This window comes from Ictidomys tridecemlineatus, chromosome 12, assembly GCF_052094955.1.
Source record: "Ictidomys tridecemlineatus isolate mIctTri1 chromosome 12, mIctTri1.hap1, whole genome shotgun sequence".
NCBI classification, from domain to species: Eukaryota; Metazoa; Chordata; class Mammalia; order Rodentia; family Sciuridae; genus Ictidomys; species Ictidomys tridecemlineatus.
Window position 1 is genome coordinate 90,458,283 of NC_135488.1, and position 22,247 is coordinate 90,480,529.

Below are 22,247 nucleotides of genomic sequence, written 5' to 3' on the forward strand. Positions count from 1 at the left end.
CCTCTAAACTTGTTTCTTTTTCTTTTAGTTCAGAAAATGGTACTACCATCAATTTCAATTGCCCAAATCTAAACACCCAGGAGTAATTCGTAACTGGCCCAATTTTTCCTCAGCTATGTCCTACCCATTAATTCCTAATGAACCTAGCTCCATAATATCACTCATTGTTACCCTGGTTTTTTCCTACTTTGTTGAAGAAACCCAGGTGGTGTAAATGCTAGTATCTCTCCACACATTCCACCACTGGATGGCAGGGAAGGTGGAGTGACTCATGATTTGTGAATGTGGAAAGGACAAACTGGGCGTGCTGGTTCTAAGCCACCCTTCCTCCTCTTGGCTGCTAGCCACAGGGGGCACCTCCAGGTGTCAGCTTCCCCAGAGAGTTTCACAGGTGGGGGTTTCAGGGACGCAGATTAGGACATGGATATTGGTATACAGAAGTTTTTATTGGGGAATTCTACTGGGATCAACGACTGTGGAAAGAACGGGGAGAAGGGAAAGGAAGGGAAGGGAAGGAAGGGAAGGTTAGATTAGAAACAGAAAAGAACAAAATGGGGCAAAGGGAGAAGTTGAGCTGAGATTCAGACTCAATGTGGCTGTCCTTTGGGGAGCTCCAAAGCTGGAATGACCTTTTCAAATAATCTCAAATTGGGGTTAGGGGATCAAGACTTTATATTTCCCTGCTCCAATTAGTCTTTGGATTTGGGCCACTCCAGGAAAGGGGCATGACTTTGGGCTAGTGGCTCTCTCTAATCAAAGCTATCCCTAAAGAGGTCTGATAGCTGAGACCTGCTAGTAGGACCAAGCAGCCAGGGGAAGAAGTTCTAAATTTCTGAAGAGAGTATCAGGTGGCACACTGCAGCATTGACCTCAGAGACACCTGCTTTGATCTAGGGGTTTAACTAGCATCTCATTTGGCTCTCACATCAAAGACTTCCACTTTAGCTTCTTTTTAAATTAATAAACAGTGTATTTTAGAGACGGCCTGCCAATCCTTTGTTACAGAGCTTTATTTTTTCCAGAGACTTGGCTGGGACAAGGGATGCTATTTAAACCTAAACCAATTCTCAGTATCCTTCCTACCACTCCACTGGATCAAGCCCTCCTCATCTCTTTCCTGAACCACATCCGCCGCCTCTGTTATGAACCTTCTCTGGCTCTCTCTCCACACTTTTCTCCAAAAGGAGATTTTTTTTTCAAAGCATATGTCTGATCATCTCACTCTGTGTTATTTAAAACTGTTCCTTGCTTTTCCATTGCCCCCCCAGGATTGGGCATAACCTAATAGTATTGAGTAGGCCAGTAAGATTTGGTTTGCTCACCAACCTAGTCTGATTCTCTTAATACTTCCTTACTCTCCACCTCTCTACTTGATGCAAGAGAGAAGTACTTGAGGTCTCCATTAACAATCGAACTATTTCTTGACTCTGGTTTTTAAATATCTTCTCAGATTAGAATGTACTGAACTGTTTCCTTATCTGACTCTCTCACTTGACTGCAAGCATTTTGGGAACAGGGACATGTCCTTGTACTTATAATAGGCACTCAATAAATATTAAATGAATGCATGAATATTTCTAGGAAGGACTTATGGTCTGTCATGCTTACTTATTAGCAGTGGCCACTAAACATATGGAAGTTTTTTTCAACTTTACTATTAAAAAGGCACTCTGAAACAAGGAGTACCATTTTTCACCTAGAAACTGGCAGAGTTGCTGGTGGGCATGATGGTAGATACCTGTAATTCCAGCAATTCAGGAGACTGAGGCAGGAGGATTATAAATTTAAGGCCAGCTTCAGCAACTTAGTGAAGTCCTGTCTTAAAATCAAAAGTGGGGGGAAAAAAAGGTATGAGGATGCAGCTCCGTGGTAAAGCATTCCTGGGTTCAATCCCCAGTATCCAGAAAAAAAAAATTGGCAGAGTTACTAATAATAATACTTGAATATCAAGGGTGTGAAGAAATGAGAATCTAATAAATTGTAAGTATCAGAAAAAAGCATTTTGGCAATATTAACTAGAATCTTAAGAGGCTGAAGCCATGTGTCCTAATAATTACACATCTAGAAGCCTATCTCCTTCATTACTCTTTTACTTCACACTTTTCTGAATGTTGCACATTTTCCACAACAAGCACAGTTTCATTTAATATGGGGGGAAAGATGGTAGTGTTCTATTTATTGAGAAGATGGTCTAAGATTTTGTGAACAGTTTTTTTTTTTTTTTTTTGGTCTGCTCAGGCTCCCTCTACTCCCTGTTCAACTGGTCACAGTGCTACCCCTTTCCTTTAGGGAAGTGCATTTCTTTAGATGTGATTGCTAATCAAAGCCCCCCCCCCCCCCCCCCCCCCCCCCCCCCCGTCCCGGCAGGGGCTGGGGTTGTGGCTCAGTGGTACATTGCTTGCCTAGCACATGAGAGGCATTGGGTTTGATTCTTAGCACCACATAGAAATAAATAAAATAAAGGTCCATTAACAACTAATAAATATTAAAAAAAAAAAAAAAAGCACTAGGTAGACACATAACAGACCAGACTAATAAGATCTTCTCCTCCAATAACTTGAACCCTGAGTGGAGGCACATGGGGACAGGAGGCAGAGTCCTAGAGAGCTGGATAAAATCTTTGTTCCTAAGATCTCGGTAACCTTTATGTTTCCTCTCCTTAAATTCTAAACTATTCCTCTATGACTATATACATGTCTTTTTTATTAGTTTCTGCAATAAAAATAATGATAATAAAAATAATTTAAAAATAACAATAAAGAGTATTTGGGGGATGTGGGGATTTAGCTTGTTTTTTTCTCCCCAAATCATAAATTTACTACTCCAATACAACAGTTTTTTATTTGCTCACATTACCTATTGGTCCAATTTTGCACAGTTAAAATCATAATATACACATTCTCTTTCGTGTAGACTTTTCTACACTTGATCTTAGCCAAAAGGCCGAGAAGCGATCGTGAAGGCTTTTCTACCTAGCATTATACCTACAGTAATGTTTTGTGCTTCCAGAGGCCTTCTATTCATCATTTTAATGCATGTTATTATCTTGTATTTATACATCATCATTTATTAAATCTTGATCCAGCGGTTGGATATTTGGACTGATTTTAGTGTTTTCTTAGCAGACTCAATGTTTAAAAAGAACATATTCATAGCAAGCATTTTGCTTTTGTTGAATTCTTTCTTTCCTCAGGATAAATTCACAGAATTGAGAAATGGATCTGCTGTGGTGCTATCCTTTTGTATTTTCATACATTTGATGTGTTGCATTGTAAAGTGAAAGGTGCTTTTGTGCTACAAGTAAATTTCTGTTTTGTGTATTTGGATTTTGATTTATAAGTTATTATTAGATCAAGCTAATTCAAATTAGTAGAATTTACATGGTTATGTCTCTTTGTTATGTATCTCTATGTTATGACTATTGTACAGGCGTTAGAGTGATTTACAATTTTTTAAGTAAAAATTTTGTTGGACATGACAAATAAAGAATATGGCACGAATCACAAAAGCAGACTCAACCAATTTTCACAAAGTGAAACACACCCATGTAACCACTATGAAGCTCAAGGAGGATCACTGGTCCTCTAGAAATCCCTTGAAGCTCCTACCCAGCTGTTACATTGTCAAGTATCCACATCTATCACCATAACTTACTGTCTTATGTGCTTAAACTCCAAATGAATGTACCCTTTGGTGCATGGTTTCTTTCATCAATATTATGCTTGAAAGCTCCTTCCATGCCATGTGTAATAGAAGCTCCCCCATTCTTGTTGCTGTATTGCATTGAACAGATTTACCATAATTTATTTATCCATTCTGCTATTGATGAACAATTGGGCTATTTCTAAATCTTGGCTACTATGAAAAGGACTGAAATTACTCAGTCATAGGGTTAGGCATATATATATTCAGCTTTCCTAGATGCTGCCAGTTTTCCAAAGTGATACACCAATTTACATCCTTACCAGCAGCACAGAGTTCTATTTGCTTCCATTCCTCAGCAATGCTTAGTATATTAAATCTTTTTTTAATATTAGACATAATGATAGGTATATAATGGTATCTTATTCTGATTTTAATTTGTGTGCCTCTTCATATGTTTATTGCCTGCTTGGATGCTCTCATTTACAAAGTACCTGTTCAGGTTTTTGATACTGTTTTTTGGTCAGCTTTTTTAAAAATATTTTTTAGATGAAACTTTATTTTATTTACTTATTTATATGCAGTGCTGAGAATAGAACCCATTGCCTCACACATGCTAGGCAAGTGCTCTACCACAGAGCCACAACCCCAGCCCTGGTCAGCTTTTTTGAAATAAAGTTTTCATGCAATGAAATTCACCAATTTTAAGAGTACAGTTATATGAGTTTTACAAATGTATTCTGTAATGTAGCCATCCATCATAATCACAAGATTTCCATTACCCCCATAAAATTCCTATCTGCTTTGAAGTCCTTTGAAGTCAATTCCCTTCTCCCATCCCTGGACCAGTGACAATAATTAGAGGTATTCTGTTACTAGAATCTTTTATGTAAATGGAATTATTTGGTAGGTTGTACTTCAAGTCTGGTTTCTTCACTGAGCATAATACTTTTGAAATCCCATCCCCATCATTTCATTGCTTTTTATTGATTAACAGTATCCATTGTAAGGATAGATCTCAATTTGTTTATTTATGTATAATATTTATTTGGTACTGGGGATCTGGGGATGGAACCCAAGTTTTACCACTGAGCTACATTCCCAGGCCTTTATAGTTTTTAACTTTGAGACAGAATTTTACCAAATTGCTTAGGACCCAGCTAAATTGCTAAAGCTGACCCCGAACTTGCCATCCTCCTGCCTTGGCCTTCCCAGTTGCTGGGATTATAGGCTGTACCTGGCTCTTTTCATCTTTTAATGGACACTTTGTTGTGTCCAGTTTGAGGCCTATATGAATAAAGCTGAACTTAACATTAAAGTTCATGTATTCATATATCATATGTTTTCATTTTTCTAAAACAGATATTTAGGATTGGGATTATAGGATCTCATGGTAAGTGTATGTTTAACTTTATAAGAAGTTGTCAACCTTTTCCAAAGTGGCAATATACTCCCTCCAGAAATACATGAGGTCCTTCACTGTTATAAAAGGGAATTCCAGCATGAGGAAACATGAAAACTAGAATGAATACTGTGGTGTGGTATCAGAACTGGAGTTCTTATATGAAATTATGGTCTTATATATAAATATAAACAGAATTTACATGTTATATAAAATTATCTAAATGTCTATATATTTGTAGGTATAGGCTCTGTTCATTGGCACATAGAAGCATACTTGTAACAATCTTAATTTCTAAATGTCACTTGATATCATCATTCAATAAAAAGCACCATCATTGTACTGTCATGTGTAGCTAATAAAAATAAAATAAAATAAAATGAAGATATTTTGTGCAGTTACATCTAGACAATAAATATTTTAAAATAAATAAATAAATAGATAGATAGATAAATAAAATAAAGAGTACCAGGGTCCTTTTGAAAAATAGCTGATTCTAGACTTGGAATATTTTTTTGTCCCAGAAAGTGAGAAAGTGCTCAGAAAATGAAGACATATTAAAAGAACACAGGAACCACATTGGAGGGGTGCCAACTCATCAAATCTGGGATAATTTGGACATCAAAGTAAATAATAACAGTACCAATTTATAACTCATTGAATAAAATAAGAATCTGTGAGTTAAAATTAATAAAAAATTGAAAAAATTAAATAAGCAAGTTAACAAGCAGGAAGACAGAGGGATAGATAGGTAAAGAAAAACTATTCTTCTTTTTTAAAAAAAATGTTTTCAGTTGTAGATGGACACCTTTATTTTTATGTGGTGTTGAGGACCAAACCCAGTGCCTTCAGTGGTCGAGTGCTCCTGAGTTCATTCCCTGGTACCAAAAAAAAAAAAAAAAAAAAAAATATATATATATATATATATATATATATATATATATATATATATATTCAACATCTCTAGCAATTAGAGAAATGCAAATAAAACTACACTGAGATTCTACCTCACCCCAGTTAGAATGGCAATTATCAAGAATATAAACAACAAGCTGGGTGTGGTGACACAGGCCTGTAATCCCAGTGGCTCAGGAGACTGAGGCAGGAGGATTACAAGTTCAAAGTCAGCCTCAGCAAAAGCGAGGTCCTAAGCAAGTTAGACCCTGTCTCTAAATAAAGTACAAAAATAGGGCTGGGGATGTGGCTCAGTGGTCAAGTGCCCCTGAGTTCAATCCCTGGTGCCCATCCCTCCCACAAGAAAAGAATATAAGCAACAATAAATGTTGGCAAGGATGTGGAGGAAAAGTTTCACTCTACATTGCTGATGGGACTGCAAATTGGTGCAATCACTCTGGAAAGCAATATGAAGATTCCTTAGAAAACTTGGAACGGAACCACCATTTGACCCTGTTATCCCATTACTCGGTTTATATCCAAGAGACTTAAAATTATCATACCACAGTGATTCAGCCACTTCAATGTTTAAAGCAGCTCAATTCACAATAGTCAAGCTATGGAACCAACTTAGGTGCCCTACAACAGGTGAATGAATGAAGAAAATATGGTATATATACACAACAGAATATTACTCAGCCATAAAGAAGAATGAAATTATGGAATTTGCTAGTAAATGGATGGGACAGGAGAATATGATGCTAAGTGAAATAAGCCAGTCCCCCAAAACCATGTTCTCCCTGATATGTGGATGCTAACCCACAACAACAGAGAAGAAGATTAGAAGTTCACTGGACCAGACAAAGGGAAATAAGGGAAAGGAGAGAGGATGGGAAAAGGAAAGACAGTAGAATGAATCAGACATCTTTCCTATATGCATATATGAATACACAACCAATATAACTCCACACCATGTACAACTACAATAACGGGATCCTAAAATGGAACAAGTTATACTTATTCTATGTATGCATAATAATTCAAAATATACTCTACTGGCATGTAAAATTTTTTAATTAAAAATTTAATGGAGCTGGGGATGTGTCTCAAGCGGTAGCGTGCTCGCCTGGCATGCGCGGGGTGCTGGGTTCGATCCTCAGCACCACATAAAAATAAAATAAAGATGTTGTGTCCACCAAAAACTAACTAAATAAACAAACAAAAAAAATTTAAAAAAATTTTTAAAAGTAAGTGGAATGACAGTGATAAAAAAATGATAGATTTAAAGGACTAAACTGATATGACAACTAAATCAAATGTGTGCTCCTGAATTGGAACCTAGACTAGAAAAAATACTTTAAAAATTATAAAACATAGTGTTAGGAAAGTTGGTGAGATATGAATAAAGTCTGTAGAATAAGTTATAACACATATCCTTTTTTTGTAAGAAATACACACTGAAGCATTTTAGGGATAAAAAAACATCATATTTATAACTAATGGTTCAAAAATAATAGACTAAAAATTATAAAGCAAATATGATAAAATTTAAACATGAACTTATGAGGTTGTACAATAGTTCTGTTAATTTTGCAACTTTTCTGAAGACTAAATTTATTTCAGAATAAGAGGTTACCAAAAAAAGGGAAGAAACCCCTAGTTTATTCAGAGTTTTTAAACATGAAAGGATGTTGAATTTTATCAAATTCCTTTCCTGTATCTATCAGAATAATCACTATATTTTTCTCTTTTATTATATTAATTGGGTATATAATATAGCCTGTAAGGTGAGGACAAGTTTGCATGCTTGAAACACATTTTATGTATTACATATCACTTGATTTGTTTGCTGATATTCAATTTAGGTTTGTTTTTCATGTCTATTAAGAAAGTAATTGACTGGGCTGGGGATGTGGCTCAAGGGGTAGCATGCTCGCCTGGCATGCATGCTGCCCGGGTTCGATCCTCAGCACCACATACCAACAAAGATGTTGTGTCCGCCGAGAACTAAAAAATAAATATTAAAAATTCTCTCTCTCTCTCTCTCTCTCTCTCTCTCTCTCTCTCTCTCTCTCTCTCTCTTTAAAAAAAAAAAAAAAAAAAGAAAGTAATTGACCTATCACTTTCCTTTCCTGACTTCAGGATTGCAGGCATTGGCCTCATAAAACGAGTCGGTAAGTATTCATTATTTCTATTCTCTGAAGGAGTTCGGGTAAGACTGGTGTTATTTTTCCCCTAAGTGTTGGAGGAATTTGCTGATGAAGCCATTTGAATCTGGAGATTTATCTTACGAAGAGTTTAAAATACGATTCCATTTCTATAATAGATATAGATTATTCAGCTTGAAACTTTCGGCATTTACTTTTGGTGTCACTCTGGGAAACTGGGTTGTTCTAGAAATTTTCCATTTCATCTAGATTTTCTAATTCATCTCTGATAAGATATACAAAATATTTTCAACATTTGGTAATGTTGGTGGCATCCATAGTGACATCCTTTTTTCAAGTGTAGTAATGTATCCTTCCTCCTTTTTATGTGTTTATTTTTTGTATATGTACAATCAATCTTAACTAGGGATATATTGTTTTGTTTTGTTTTTTAAGAGAGAGAGAGATAGAGAGAGAGTTTTTTTTTAATATTTATTTTTTAGTTATTGGCGGACACAACATCTTTGTTGGTATGTGGTGCTGAGGATCGAACCCGGGCCGCACGCATGCCAGGCGAGCACTCTACCGCTTGAGCCACATCCCCAGCCCGATATATTGGTTTTATTATTCTTTTCAGTGACCTTACACTTCTTTTAATTAATTTCTTTCGGTTTACCATTCCCTAGCTTATGCTTTCCTCAAGTTTGTTTTTTCTCTTGTGTTCGTGGTAAAGACCAGTAATCCCAGCAACTTTGGAGCCTGAGGCAGGAGGATCACAAAAAAGCCAGCAAGGCCCTGAGCAACTCAAGACCCTGCCTCTAAATAAAATATAAAAAAGGACTGAGGATGTAACTCAGTAGCTAAGCACCCCTGGATTCAATTTCCAGTACCAAAAAAAAAAAAAAGTTTGTTTTTTTCTAACTTCTTTAGATAGATACATAGGTAATTCTTATATAAAACTATAAATTCCAACCTTACAATTGTAAATATCCTTCTGAATACAGTTTTAACTGCATCTTAAAATTTTTGATATGACATACTTTCATTATGATTTATTCAAAACTATTTCCTGCTGGGTTTGGTGGAGCACATCTGGAATCCCAGTGACTTGGGAGCCTGAAGCAGGAAGATCACAAGTTCAAGGCCAGCCTCAGCAACTTATTAAGGGCCCTAAGCAACTCAGCAAGACCCTAAATAAAATACAAAAAAGGGCTGGGGGTATTGCTCAGTGGTTAAGTGTCCCTGGGTTCAATGCCTGGTACAAAACAAACAAACAAACCCTGTGTGTTAATTTCTACTGTGATTTCTTCTCTGATCCAAGGATATCTTAGAAGTATATTATTTAATTTCTATATAGTTGTGAATTTTCTAGTTTTTTAAAAAAATTGTTGGCTGCTAACTTAATTCCCCTGTGCTCAAAGAATGTATTTTATGTGATTGCAATTTTAAAAAATATTTTGAGGAGTGCTTTATGATCCAAGTTATTATCACTTTCAGTAAATGTTTCATATTCATATGAACTTCATTTGTTGGGTGAGATGTTTTATGTATCTCAATAATGTTCATTTTAATACTTATGTTGTTTAAATATTATATATTCTCACTAATTTTGTCTACTTGTTCTGTTGGTCACTGAGAAATGTGTCAAGATCTTCTACTGTTATTGTAGATTTATTTCTCCTTGCAGATTTGATAATTTTTGGCTTTATGTATTTTGAAGTACATTGCTAGTTGTGTTTAGAATGAGGAGTGTTATATCTTTTCGATGGGTTGATTTTTTAAATTATTGTGGAACATTTCCCTTTATTTCTAACAACGCCCCTTTTTTAAAAGTCTACTTTGCACATATAGTTATACCAGCTTCTTTGACAGTTGTATAACTGTCTTCCTCTATTTTTTTACACTTAGTCTTTCTGTGTTTTTATGTTAAGATTTAAACTCTTTAATCTTTTGTAGCAAGCACATAAAACTTTTAAATCAGTATGACAATCTTTGTCTTTTAGTGGAATATTATGCCATTTTCATTTAAGGTCATTAATGATATATTGATCTTCCAGCTATCATCTTACTGGTTTTGTTGTTGTTGTTGTTGTTTTGCCACACTTGGTACTCACTAATTTGGACCTTCTTTCTTGCTTTCCCTTGGCTTAATTGAGTTTTATTTATTTATTTATTATTACTATTATTGTTTTCTCCCTTTTACTATGTAATACATTATGTAATTTATCTTTTTTACTATTATTTTAGTAGTAACTCTAGACTTCACAACATACATTCTTGATTTATTATAGCAATATATAAATTTGTTTTTACCATTTAAGAGACACCCTGTTGGAGATGTATATATCCTATTACATTTCACTTGGGAGTTAGCATAGGTCCTCCCCACTGGTGGAAACTAAATCCTGTCTGCTTCTGTCCTCTTTCTGGGCTCAAGAGATGAACATACTCCTGAAGTCAAGCCATTCCCTTTTTCTTGGAACCCTTCCTACTTCAGATAGTTGAGTCTTTGGCTTCCATAGCCTAGGAGTCAAAATCACCATACCTTAATCCTCTCTCTAGAAAGGAGAAAACTATTGCTTGTCTTCCATGATAAGCCAACAGATAAGAAAATAAGACACGATTTCTCAATCAAGTTTTCCTACCATACCTACTACCATTATATTAGGTTTTGTGGTCTTAACTTCCATGGAAAATTAATTCTAAGGTATAAATACTTAGACTTTAGTAACTTCAGGAACCCAATATATTCATAAAATTATTCTCTATATAATGCTATTTTTCTTGCTTCTATTTAGTTGGAAAACAAAAAAATTGCAGAGACCAATGATAAGACTTATCGTGACGACAGGAATACCTGGGCCACTTTGCTCAGGACTTTGCTTCAATATTAACACATACAAATTAAGTAAACATTTGTAAACACCAAATTGCAAGATACTTTTGTACCTTTTGTTTTCTTTGTTGGAACACAAATGACCTAGTGATAGAAAGCAGTTAATTTTCAGATATCTCTACCCAAGGTACGCTGTGAAGTTTAAAAATGCAGTTATAGGACTGGGGACATAACTCAGTTGGTAGAGTGCTTGCCTTGCATGCACAAGACCCTGGGTTCAATCTCTAGCACCACACACACACACACACACACACACACAAAATGTAGTTATAAATATGCAGATGTAAGTAAATAAAGTTTAATTTAGGAATTATATTTTGGGTGTTTTAGCACCTAGGCTGAAAAATCATGAGGCGGTGGCCTGGTTTAATAAAACATCACAAAGGCCCATTGGGAAAACTTCCAGGGACTATAAATGGTAGTAATTTTGACCTGGACCATAGCAACCACTGCTTTCACTAAAAGTAAGTGTACTGATTCTAAATTTATCTCCTTTGATACTCAACTTTCAATTCCAAGGACCAACAATGTGGTTGAGCTCTCTTACTATTTCCAGTGCTCTATTAGCTTTCATCTGGACCAGATGGTCTAACCCTTCATTCTGAGATTTCAGGCAAACCTTAATTTCAAATGATGGCCCAAGTACCAGAAACTTTTATAAGATGTAATTTGAACTTTTATAAGAGTAAATTGAATTCAAAGTCATTTTTTTTCCTTCAAACCCCCTTCCTGATTCCACAGGCAGAACAATTTTTGATTTTTAGTTTTCTCTGGACCACCATTCTCATGTCTAGTTCAAGAAATATTACAGAGAAGGCAAAACAATGACAAGGTACATTTGTTTGTATTTATGTAGCATATCATAGAAGTACTTTGTTTCCCCCAAAATAATTTATAAGTTTGGTCTTGGATCTTCTAAAAACTACAAATTGGGCTGGGGATGTAGCTCAGTGGTAGAGTGCTTGCCTAGAACACATAAGGCCCTGGTTTGATCCCCAGCATTACAAAAACAAAACAAAACTGGTAATGATCAATAAAGCAATTCTGCAGTCATAAAATAAACATATTTTAATTTTTAAAATTTGTTCTAATTAGTTATACCTGACAGTAGAATGCATTTTGACACATCATACATAAATGGAGTATAACTTCTCATTTTTTTGGTTAAAATATATTTTTAAAATATGCTTTCCCTCATAAGATATCTTCCATACTTAATCATTCACTAGATGATTATTCAGAATGTGTAATATACAACCCGTTACTTTTCTCTTTTCTCCTCTACTTGCCAGAGTTTTGGTCATTTCACAGCTCATTAGTATTCTCTCTCTGGGAAAATAAAAGCAAATGTAGCTCAAACTAGTATTTTCAACTTTCTACACAAAGATTTTGTAGGAAGAGTTATAATTATTGGTTAATATATCACTTTTTAAAAAAGTTTTAGGCTAGGCACAGAGAAAAAAATTAAAGAAATTTAAGATTTTTTCCCTGCTCTTAAGATTGGAGAAAAAAGTTTATGTACAGTAAAGTCAAATACTAATGTAGGAAGATATATATATATATATAAAACAACAACATCATGAAAAAAGTCTGGTCCTACAGCAATACTATACAGGAGAAATTTATAGACAAATAGTGGTTCAAAACCCAGAGAACAGTGTAGATTGATGGTCATGGAAATTTACAAGTAGCGAGACTTGATCCAGTTATCAAAAAATGAATGGAATTTTAACATGGAAAGAGGAAGAACGAAAGAAAATTCTGCACCAAAGCGGAGGCAGGGACATAAAAGCCTGGAAATCCAGAGACTAGGGTCCATATGTAACTGTGTGTGTGTGTATGTGTGTGTGTGTGTGTGTGTGTGTGTGAGAGAGAGAGAGAGAGAGAGAGAGAGAGAGATTGAGAGAAAGAGACACACACATATGGGATTGAACTCAGGGACACTCTCACTGAGCTACATCCCTAGCCCTATTTATGTGTTATTTACTAACTTATTGAATTTTGAGACATGGTCTCACGAAATTTCCCAGGCTGGTCTCAAACCTACAATCCTGCCTCAGTTTAGTGAGTAGCTGGGATTACAAGCATGTGCTATTGTACCTGGTTCCATGTGTACCTTTAAATGGAACTTTTCAAGCATGCAAAACAGAAAATAACATAACAAACTCTATTGGTTCTCCCCACACAGCTTTGTTAAATATTAACTTACTGTCAGATTTGCTTCGGGTCCACTTTTTTTCCTTAATAGAGAAACAATACCAATTAGACTTTGCTTTCCAAGTGCTCTGACATTATCCTTCTTCCTCAGCAGAAGTAACTACTACCCTAAATATGGACTTTATTATCACTATGAATATGTTTAAATGTTTATCACATATGGAAATATCTAATATTGCTTTGTGTGTTTAGACTTAATGGTGGTATACTTTACACATTTTCTGCTACTTTTTTTTTTTTTTTTGGATACTGGGGATTGAACCTAGGGATGCTTTACCACTGAGATACATCCCAACTTCCTACCCCTCTTAAAATTTTGAGACAGGGTCTCATTAAATTGCTTAGGGCCTCAATAAGTTGCTGAGGCTGGCCTCAAATTTGGCAATCCTCCTGCCTCAGCTTTCCAAGTCACTAGGATTATAGGCATGCACCACCATACTGGGCTTCTTCTGCTACTTTCTTTTTTCATTCAGTGTGTGTGTGTGTGTGTGTGTGTGTGTGTGTGTGTGTGTATAGAGAGAGAGATATTTATACATGTTCTAGTTCCAGTTGTAGTTATTATTTATTTCCTTGTTATGACAAGGTCTCAGGCATGTTGTCTAGTTCACTTATCTTAACTAATATGAGATATTCCTCTTTTAATACAATTTACGTATCTGTTATCAGGTTGATGGAAATTTAGGTTATTTGGGGCTATTTTTATTGAAAGCAATGCTTCAATAATATTCATTTACATGTCTTCTTGTGCATTTAAGGGAGAATTTGGGGGGAATATATGAAATGAACTTGTCAGATTATAAGAAAAGGACACCTTTAGTTTTAATAGATCTTGTTAAATTGCTTTACAATGTGTTTATCCTAACTTATAGACTTCCCAGAATTTATCAGAGTTACCATTTGGGCTTGGTGACACATGCCTGTAATCCCAGCTACTCTGGAGGCTAAGGCAGGAGGATCACAAGTTCAGGCCAGCCTGGGCAACTTAGCAATATCTTGTCTTAAAATAAAAATTTAAAAAGTGGTTGAGGATGTAGTTTGGTGGTAGAGTATTTGCACAGTATGCACAATCACTGGTTTTCCCCCCCGCCCCAAGAAAAGAAAGTTCCTATATCTTCCTTACCCTTGCAGTTCTTATTGCTACACCATAGGCTAGGAACTGCCAGTATGTCCTGAATCAATATTTCCTGTGAACTGGCTGGGATGGTCAGTGTTTGGTCTCACCATGAACCGGCCCAACTCAAGCTAAGAGGGGATGATAAATTCCTCTGGGTGATATTAGGGAAAAGCAAAAAAAGGAATGGCATACTTGTGGAGGACTAGGTATTGCTTTATTTACTTTTGCATCTCCCAGTATGTGGTACAACCTGAAACTCAGTAATTGAGGTTCAAAAGGTTTTCAATTTACTGGAACTAACTATAAAACCTGGTCTGCTTTTGGCTCTCACTTCTCTAAGCTTCAATTTCCTCATCTGTAAATTATGGATGATAATAATTTAAGGGGCTATTCTAGAGATAAAAATGAGATATAAATGGGAAAACATTTGTAAACTCTTAGAAAGCAATGCAAATTCAGTTACAAAAGAAAGCTGCTTCTGTGTTGTGATTTCTTAGTACGATCAGATAACATTTTGGTGGTTCAAAACCATTGCCAGGTTTCCTACTGGTATTCTTCTTGTAACCCTAGTAACTTCTGGAGTCCCACATACCTCAAACTCTGCTCTGGGTCATAAATAAAGATAAATAGCAACTGAAAACAAAACAAAATTATTTTAATTTTTACTTGCAACTTTGAATGAATAGCAGAGAAACACAGTTTCTCCATGCAGAGTCACACTTGAATTTTCCTCTGTTCTCTCTAGTTCTCAAGCATAAACCCCCACTCTCCTTCTATAGTACTCAGCTTATGAATTTTGTTTATTTTCCCTCTTCTCATTTTTTCCCCAATTTTTTTAAATTATTATTTTTTAATTTTTTAGTTGTAGAAGGACACAATACCTTTATTTTATTTTTAGGCAGTGCTGAGGATCGAACCTGGCCACTGAGCTACAATCCCAGCCCTTCCCCAAAGTTTTGAAAGTTGACTTAGTCCCTCTCCTGCTAAATTATTCCCTTCTTTTCGTATTTCTCTGCTCAGATATCCACCATCCATTTCCTATGTTCCATATTACAAAATACCAAGAAGACTTGGGAAATGCTTGCCTATGGGAAAGAATAAATATTTATACCTTAATAAATCATTCTACAACATTCATTTTTGTCATGGAATGCAGCCACACTATTTTCACTTTGTGTAACTTATTACCTTTTTGATGGTGCTGGAGATTGAACTCAGGACCTCACCATTTGTACTTGGAATATGTAAAATATGAGGTATTTTTCTATTCCCTTATTTAAAAAAAAAAAAAGTTGCTTACTATTGCCCTACCTACACTCTCAGGCCTTGCTCAGAGTTTGTGATTCCATGTACAGTCTTTACTCATATGACCAAAATTATCCTCCAGCACTTTTTCTCTGAATCTGTCACTCTCCCTGCAAAAGTTCTCCTGGAATGCCCTACCATTTCCGAGAACTCCACATGCCTAAATGTGAACTTTCATTTATTCCCAATTTAGCTTCCTCTCAGGACTTCCATCTTACATCATTGGCATTTTAGAAGCGTGTTCATTGGCCAACAATGGTATTGTCAGAAGGGGAAGAGAATGCGGCCGGAGAGACTAATTAAGAGGCTCACACCATCAAGCAGAAAACAGATGGCACTCAGATTTGCAGATATGGTATTTTGGGTTTATGTGGAATAACAGGAGAACACTCTCTTTAGGTGAGAGGATACATAAACCCTAAATATTGGTCTCAGTAATATAAGAATATTATACTTTTAGGCATTACGATTTCATAGAAATGTTTCCAGACATTGAGATGGATATAGGCTGTCTGTGCACAGTGCCATGCTTGTTTTTAGGATGGACTGTTCACAAGTTTCATAGAGCAGCTTATCCATTTGTAGGTAAAATACAAAGTAGCAAGAGAATTTTTATGAGTTCCCTTCCTTTTGTTCCTTTTATCATGAGAACAATTATTCTACCAATACGTGTTAAAACTATTCTGATGGCATCATATGCTTGGCTGAGAAAGTTCACACTACCAGATGAGTCCCAATTTAACATATAAAGTATCTTTAAGAAAGCAGAGGATTAATCCCAGGCTGAAGGTCTGGTTCTAATACAGAGGCATGCCTTCATCCAGATGTGCTGTGCCATGAGCTCAGACCCAGCAAGTGATTCAGTTTCCTGGGGCAGAGATCTTCAGTTTTGAGATCCACCTAGCACTGTGATCAGGATTATAAAATCATCCAAAAGTTCCTGATATGGTATTTGAATTGAATTTATTTCTACCTTTTGCCTGTTTTGATCAAGAAAATGCCAACCCAGGTCTAAACTGAATGAGTGAATTATTTCTAAATCTATGAGCAGCTTGCTTTGTTTCACTGCAGTTTTGTGTGTGTGTCTGGCAAGGGCCAGGGTCCTCCTGAGAACTCAATAGCAGCATACAACAAATTTCTACCCAAAAGGCCAGCAGGATAACATGCTGGACACAATCTATGACAATCTACTTTGGAAACACAATGTTTGTAGCTACGTTTGTTTTGGGCCACTTTGGTCTAACCCAACACTGGTCTTACTCTGCACTTTGGAACTAGGGTACAGGGCAATACTCTTTACCTGGGGGCATCTTTGGGGAATTCTAGGTTAGGGAATCAGAGAAATCCTATGCCCTAATCTATCATGGCACAACAGATAGTTAGTTTTTTCAAATATATCATCCCAGCCATCTCTCAGTCTCTTATGCAGCCTGTATTCAGTCTGTACTTCCTTATAGTTCTTTACTATTTTATTGCCTACTTTTAATGCAGCCTGCATCCTCAAGGATTGGTTGTCTCCAAAAATATATCAGTTATCTACCATGCACGGCAAAAAGTATCCCCTCAAAATCTTGGCTTCCCAAAAAGATAAGAGATAAACTTTTTACCTTCTCTGTATTTGTTAGCTCTTCATTAGTATAACAAAATACCCAAAGCAGGCTAACTTTATAAAGAAGCTTATTTAGCTCATAGTATGGAGGCTGAAAGTTTAAACAGCACAGATCTGCTCTGGCAAGGGCCCCATGGCAGAAGGTGAAAGTGTATAGAGGAGAAAGCAATCAGGTCTCGGTCTCTCTCTCTCTCTTTCTCTCTCTCTCTTTTTCTCCCTTTTTTTTTTTTTTTTTTTTTTGGTACTGAGGATCAACCCCAAACCTTGAACATGTTAGGCTAGCACTCTACCACTGAGCCAGACCCCTAGCCCCAGTATTCACAGCTCAAAAGGGAAGCCACTGAGACTAGAGTCTGACAATCCTTTTATAGGGCAGACCCTAATGACTAAGGGACTTCCCATTAGGTCCCACCTTTTTTTTTTTTTTAATATATTATCTACACATGACATTACAATGATCTTGGCAATTCATACATTTGTATCATTGGGATATAATTTCTCATTTTAGGTCCCACCTCTTGATGTTCTGTCACTTCTCACATTGCTTCCCTGAGGGCCAAGCCTCCAAAGCATAAATCTTTGGGAAACAAAACAACATCCAAACTGTAGCACTCTGTGTGGACTATCCCTTCATGCTTGGCTTGTTCTCTAATTACCTTATAAATCTCGGTTTAGATGGTCCTCTGTGAAGATTTTCATAACCAGATTCAATGCTCTCCTAAGTGATCCCAGAAATTGTGTGATAAAGGGTAGGTTGAATCTTGGCTGTGAATTTACAGAGTTCAAACTTGGGTGCTAAATATTGGAAACGTAATAAGAGGAACCCTATTTTATACCTCAGAAGTTTCCTCAGGTAATATACTATGTAAGAAGGGAAACTTTGATAAATGGGTTGGTCTTGAGTAATAGTTTTCCCAAGATCACAAGAGGCAAACATTCTCACTGGAGACACCCCCACCAAACCCTAGGCACATATACACCAAACCCACACACACCAAACCCTAGGCATTTGGAAAATCATATGTCAAAAATGATGTCAGCCTGACTGGGAGCAATGATGATATGGGTGGCAGGGATTTTATAATACATGGGGACCATCCCACACAAGGAAAAATTGTTCCACCCCAAATGCTAATAAACCTTTATTGAGAAACATTGTGTTAGGATATATGTAAATTTGGGAGCTGAGCTAAATAGCTTAGAATAACAGTGGAGGCTGAGAGCTGATACCTGAGGACTCCAACTCCACCTACTCTCAGGCAGGGCTCTGCCTCCCTTGTAAATAAATGTGCAGGTTTTTGTTTGGGGGGGTGGATCTAGGGATCAAACCTAGGGCCTCATGCATGCTAGGCATGTGTTCTACCATTGAGCCCCAGTCCCGTAAATAAATGTTGAGTACGTGTTTTTAAAAATATTGGAAATATAAGAAAATAAATAATATGCACTGGTTTGAGAAACAGCCAAATTATTAGCCCAAAGACCATCTATTACATCTTTCTGGCTCTGTTCCTCCGCTGAACCTACATCACTATAAGATAAGGACTTGTCCATATTCTCAACTTAGGTGTACAACCCATGTTCGATTGCGTCATTAGAATCTAATGTAGTGTTTGGCATGTGATAACTGCTCAGTTAAGTTTTTCTGGATGACGACATCCCAAATTTAAAAATTAGCCATGAAATCTTTTCTGTTTTGGGGCCATATATTTATCATTAATCTTATATTTCCAGTTGAGCACCTCGAACTTAACAGGTACAAAATACATCCATTCACCTTGATCTAGGGCTAAAACCCTCCCCCAAGTACCACCAGTTCCCCTTGTTACAGCAAATGCTAGCACTGCCTCTTAACTGCCTAAGCCCAGAACCTGCCAGTGGCCAATGTCTCTTCCTGCTCCATCTCCTCCCCAAATCTGTGGATTCTGTCTTCCAATTACCACCTGGGTTCTTCCCCTTCTTTTGATCTTCAGCATTCCCAGTCTTAATTCAGGGTCCTTGCTAAATATTGTAATTGTTTCCCAAGTCATATCTCTACCACTATCCTCACAGCTGTTACCCTTTAAAGCATCCTTAAATATGTCCCAAAATAATAGGAATTAATACATTGTGGGATTATTGTGGTGTCAGACACTAGTTTCACATGTATTTTCTTTTGGCCTCTAACAACCCTGTGTGAAGTCCTGACATCACTCAGTAAGGGGACAGGGAGAAGATCTAAACCACGTACACTGGTTCAGAGCAGTGGCAGCCTAGGTCATATAACCTCCTGGAATTCTCTGCTGCTTAAGCATCATGATAGCTGACGAAAAGCCTTTTTACAAGCCAGTTCCTAATTTTAAATAAATAAATAAACAAACAAATAAATAGAAGTATGCTTAATTACTTAAGGACATTTGATAGGCACACACTTACCTGCTGAATGTGCTATATTATTTCAGATAGGTGCCTGTGTCTGAGTCTCCTCCCCAGTGGATGGCCTGATATTATCTCTTCTGAGCTAACCCTTGTTTGATGGTAGTTATGTTAAATGGGGAGGGCAGAAGTCTCTAAGCAAAGTGGATCCCATTGATTTGTTGGATAAGAGGCCCTTGGGGCAAAATTGGGAGCTAGTACTGGAGAGCAAGAAATTCCTAAGCCAGAGGCTAAGGAAGGAGAATTTCAAGTTCAAAGCCATCCTCAGCAATTTAGTGAGGCCCTCTGCAATGTAGTGAGACCCTGTCTCATCAGAAAGAAAGAAGAAATCCCTAAACCAGGAGCCAATGAGAGAGAGAGGCTCACAGAAGGATGGGCTGAATATGCTGGTAACTGGGGGCCGGTATATAAGTCTGAACTTGAGTAGTTTAATCTGTAAAAATATGCTGGTTAACTGCCCATCTTTGCCTTTTTTGTTCCTTGCTGTGTGATACTTACATGGGTGAGTGCTTTGAGGGGCTGGGAGTGTACCAGGAAGGTACACTCCCTTGTTTCATGAACTCCAACACATTCTGTGAGACTGCAAACTCCTTGAGGACAGGCTCTGTGGGCTTTTTTTTTTTTTTTTTTTTTTTTTTTTTTGCTGTTCTATACCACAAGAACCTAGTAATCATTGATTCTAAATACATACTATTTAAATAGGATTAAAAATTTTAATAGAATAAAAATATTACAGGGAGGCATTTTGGCTTAGCATTAAAGAAAAAAATTAAAGTATATTGCATATAATCAGCATATATAGGCTAGTGGCTAAGAGTCTGACCTTTGGTGTTAAACTGCCTCTATTCAAAATTGAGTCTTTTGCCTGAACTTGAGTACTTTAATCTGCCTATGCCTCTGTAAAAATGGAGGTAACATGACCTCTGCCATTAGAGTTTTGTGTGAAATAAATGAGATGATTCATGGAAAGTACTTGGTTTAGTTCCTGGTTCCTTGTAAGTTCTTGGTAATATTAGACATTACTATTTTTTTTTTCAGTTAGTTATTATGAACTTTCACTGGCACTATCTCACAATGAGGTAGATTACTTTGCACAGCATGAGTTCCCATTTGCTGAAAGTACTCAAACAGTAAGTAATTCAGGAGCGATGTTGTAGAAGGAATTCCCGAATTCAAAAGATTAGATGACTTCTAAGGATGCTTCTAATCATAGAAGATGAAGTTCTTTCTCTCCTTCAAAGGAAGTGTGATTATTAGTGTTACTTCTAGCAAAGTAGAGGAGTTTTAGAAGAGGTGAAAAAAAGCACTGTATTTGGCTGTGTGTGTACATTACAAAGAAATTTATTTTGGGGCGAGGTATTGGGGATTGATCCCATGGGTGCTTTACCACTGAGCTACATCCATAGTCCTTTTTTTCTTATTTTGAGACAGGGTCTCACAGAGTTTCTGAGTGTCTTGCTAAGTTGCTGAGGCTAACCTCAAATTTTCCATCCTACTTCAGCCTCGAGTTGCTTGGATTACAAGCATGGACCACCGTGCCTCTCTAGAACAAAATATTTTATTCCTTGTGAGCAGTTAATTGCATAAGCCCTTTTATTTATGGTGTAACCCATATGGTAAATGAAGCCCTTATATGAAAATCTCTCTTTTCAAAAAGCAGTAGCTTGGCCTTGCCAAAATGGAACAAACAAAAGTTTAAAGACTGTTCCAGCACTATTGAAATGTCTTTTCCCTTTGAAAGAAGTCTATTAGTGATGCAAATGCAAAGTTATCTGCACAGATAAACCAGCAAACAAAACCGTGAAACCATTAGAACTTTCCTGTGCAGCTCTAGTTCTGAGAATCTGTCTTTTAGGCATTAAAAGAGCTGGTTCTTATTTGGGATAGTTGTTAGCTTGCTTATCTGAATCTTGTGCTAATTATCACCGTGTTTGGCTGAAAGAGGACAAATAATTCACCAAGAGTAGACAAGCTAAAGACAGGCCTTCACTTTGTAACCCTAGCAAGTGCCTTAAACAAGCAAAAACTAGATCCGTAGCCATGGAACAACAGAGTCAGGAGTTTAATTCTCAAGATACCAGAGGCTTAAGGTGGAACTATCTAGAAAAAAAAAATTCAATGCTATGTAGTCCTGAGGCAGTAATTTAAGTGATTCTCTTACATTCCTGATGTTTTAAAACAAGACAATTTGGAGGGCTATTTTTGTAGGTAAAGAAATGATCATTTTCCAACATGTTTCACTCAATAGATTCTCAGAGCAAATAATTTCTTTGAGAATTTAGTAAATGTGTAATTTTACTGTAAGCACAAAAGATTGAGAAGCTATGTTTCAAGCAGTAAGTAAGTAGTATGCTTGATTATTACTTGCCTATACTTCACATTATCCTTAACAGGCATGATGAGACCTAGTTTCTCAAGGGCCACCAGGCATTAAGTAATATTAGTAGTTAGGAGGTATGTGCCTATAGGGATCAGGAAAACATTTCTGAAACAGAAATCCAATATGGTATTGCCGAAGTGGCCATAGCCTAGTTAATTAAAGGTTTTGGAACTGTCTAGTGGGCACATAACTGAGAAGAGAAAATTTACCCTCCATTCCCAACATGTTG

General features: G+C 36.7%; 1 long non-coding RNA gene across 1 annotated transcript in view; it reads right to left on the reverse strand.

The window, feature by feature from the left end:
• The window catches only part of LOC120884894 (uncharacterized), a 193,760-nt gene that overhangs the window by 169,579 nt on the left and 1,934 nt on the right, over positions 1-22,247 (reverse strand). The window lies entirely within an intron of this gene.